General features: G+C 54.9%; 1 protein-coding gene across 1 annotated transcript in view; it reads right to left on the bottom strand.

Annotated features, from left to right (window-relative positions):
* The window catches only part of SYT7 (synaptotagmin 7), a 38,852-nt gene that overhangs the window by 25,159 nt on the left and 10,638 nt on the right, over positions 1-3,055 (bottom strand). The window lies entirely within an intron of this gene.

The following is a 3,055-nucleotide window of genomic DNA, read 5'->3' as shown; positions in this document are numbered from 1 at the left end:
CCAGCTAATTTTTTGGTTTATTGTAGAGATGAGGTCTTGCCAAGTTGCCCAGGTTGGTCTTGAGCCCCTGGACTCAGGCAATCCTCTTGCCTCAGCCTCCTAAAGTGCTGGGATTACAGGCTTGAGCCACCATGCCTGGTGCCAGTGTCTCTTAAATGCTCTGGGAAGTGTGGGGATGGAGAGGAAATAGGACATGGCTAGTTAGATGCAGTGTAGGCTCAGAGACCTGGGTTCAAGCCCCATCTCTGCCACTTACTAACTATGGGACTTTAGAGAAGTTACTCCACTTCTCTAGGCCTTAGGCCCCTCATCTGTAAATTAGGGATATAAAACAAACCCTGAACTAATGCCAGATGTGGTGACTTACACCTGTAATCCCAGCACTTTGGGAGGCCAAGGCGAGAGGATTACTTAAGCCCAGGAGATCGAGACCAGCCTGGGTAACATAGCGAGACCTCATCTCTACAAAACAAAAACAAAAACAAAAACAAAACTAGCCATGTGTGGTGGTGCATGCCTATAGCCCCAGCTACTCAAGAGGCTGAGGCAGAAGAATCGCCTGAGACCAGGATGTCAAGGCTGCAGCAAGCTGTGATTGCACCACTGCACTCCAGTCTGGGTGACAGAGTGAGACCCAGACTCAAAAAAAAAAAAAAAAAGTCCCTGAGCTGCCTCTATCACAGAGGTGTCATAAGACCCAATAAGGTCAGGCCCGGAGAAATGCTCTCCATGTCAGTGGCCGCACACAGAAGTCCCTGGCCTCCTCTGGGGAACCCGCCTGATTTGTGCACTGGCCAGAGATCTTACCATATCCCACAGGCAGGGTCAGAGCTGGGCTGTCACCAGGCACCATATAGCTGAGCCAGGGACTGGGCTGAACAGCTTTGGGTGAGTCACTTCTTTCTGGGTTTCAGAGGTTCCAACCTCCTCCTCCTCTGTCCCTTCCCTCCACATCCCAATCTAATGGTCTAGAGCAGGGGTTGGCAAACTGTAGCCACATCTGGCCCACCACTTGTTTTTGTTAATAAAGTTTTACTAGAGCCCAGCCACTGGTGTTGGTTTACATGCTGTCTCTGGCTACTTTCAAGCTACAGTGGCAGGGGAGAATTGTGAAAGAGACTGTGTGGCTTGCAAAGCCAAAATAGTTCCCATCTGGCCCTTTATAGAGAAAGTTTGCCAGCCTCTGGTCTAGGGCCATAGGGCAGCCAAGTACCCCCTGGGCTGCCATGGAAGGAGGCCCCAGGGCCCACGAGAGCTACTTTCACCACTGCAACCAGACCTCAGGTTTGTTCGCCCCCTGAGCCTACCCTGGGAACCAAAAGATGACAGTTAGGCTACCCCTGTGGGTTGAGAGAGAGAAAGAGAGAAAAGGAGAAAGAGCAAAAGAGAGAGAGAGAAAGTCAGAGTAAAGAGAGAGTGAGAGAAGGAGAGAAGAAAGCAAGACGTGGCTTTAGCTGGGTCTTAGGTGGGGGCTGCAGTCTTGCCTGACTTAGGTCTGGGAATCAGGGCTACCACCAGGAGAAGGCAGCGCCTGGCTGACCAGGTAGGCCCATGGATCCCCGGGGGCAGAGGGAGGACGGCACATTGGCAGCCACCTCCTCCTCCTTGCTGACCTCATTCTGGTTTCCTATCACATCCAAAATTAGTCCAATTTACAACCTCTCAGTCACAGGAAACTAAAATTGGTTCCTCCAGGCCTGGAGCCAGCGGATGGCATGGAGGCCTGGCCAGCCTGGAGACTGGCAGGAGCAGCCCAGGAGGGGGGGGCACTGGGCCTGGGTCCCCAAAGGGGTGTGGGGCCTCCCTCTAGGACCCTCCCGAGGCCAGATGTTGGGAGAAGTCAACTTGTGTGCACTCAAGCCTGCTAGTGAATGAGGGCTCAGCACGGTGGCCCTCAGTGGTCCCGATGGCGGGAACCACAGATCTTCTGAAGAGGATTAGGAGGGCCCTAAGTTGAGGCAACAGGATGGCTCAACAGCTAAGAAGGGTCAGGGCTGGTGGCCTTTTAAGTGGGGGGCTGCTCCGCTGGCTGAGAATGAGGCCATTCTAGTAGCTACAAGCGGAGCCTACATCCCAACGGGTGAAAACGTTCTCAGCTCAAAGGATGGAGGGCCTGAAAGGGCTCCTCTGTGGGGAACCAGAAGTTCCTAAAAGCCGAGATGAGAATAAGGCCACCCTGAAGGAAGGGGCATATTATCCGTGGGGAACAGGGGCCAACCCGACGTCCAGCACTTGGCCTGACTGTCTGACAAGCTCAAACAGCTATTCAAGAGAGGACAGCTCTTCTGTCTGACACTCAGATCACCGTCTGACATCTGGAGAGAGAAGCTAGCTGAGGCTTGACAACCCAACCTCCAAGGACACACAATCCCAACAGTGGACAGTGGGACACCCGCTGGTCAAGGACAGCCAGTGGGGATGGCTGAGATGAGGATGAGCCAATGGGGCAGCCTGTGGCTGCTCGTGGGTGGCCTCTGCAACAGATGGCATATGGTTCAAGCAAGACTGGGATAAGCCAATGGAGTCACCTGGTGGATGATCAAAAATGGAATGGCTCTACCCCTGGGTCTAGAGCCATCTGCTGGCCGAAAGAGGGAGGGCCGGTGGCTGATGTGTGGCATAAATCAGGCTGAGTGAGGACCAGCTCCCGAGGGTGGGATGGTCGATGGCGAAAAACCACAGGGCTGCTGCCTGCAGAGGGGTGACCTGAGGGCTGAGATGGGGTGGCCGAAGAGGATGGGATGACCCGAGGACTGAAATGAAGCTGCCCTGGGGGCAGAAAATGGAATGACCTGGTTGTTGGCAAAGGAAGAGACCGGTGGGGCAGCAGCCAGAGGCTGAAATGTGACACTGAATGGCTGAGTTCGCTGTGCCCAGTGGCAAGGTGATGGGAGAGTCTCGTGAAGGGATGGGATGAGCCAGGGGCCAAGGACGGCACCTCTGGGGGCAGCAGCGGGCATGCCAGGGATCCCGCTGTCCACCCTGGCGGGGCAGGCCTGAGCTCACGGCTCCGGCGGCCATGGGGCGCCATCACTCACTTGGACAAGTTGAGCTA

Source organism: Carlito syrichta, unplaced genomic scaffold, assembly GCF_000164805.1.
Source record: "Carlito syrichta isolate Samal-C Ts95f unplaced genomic scaffold, Tarsius_syrichta-2.0.1 Scaffold120490, whole genome shotgun sequence".
NCBI classification, from domain to species: Eukaryota; Metazoa; Chordata; class Mammalia; order Primates; family Tarsiidae; genus Carlito; species Carlito syrichta.
The sequence above is the reverse complement of the archived record's forward strand: the minus strand, read 5'-3'. Positions and strand labels throughout refer to the sequence as shown.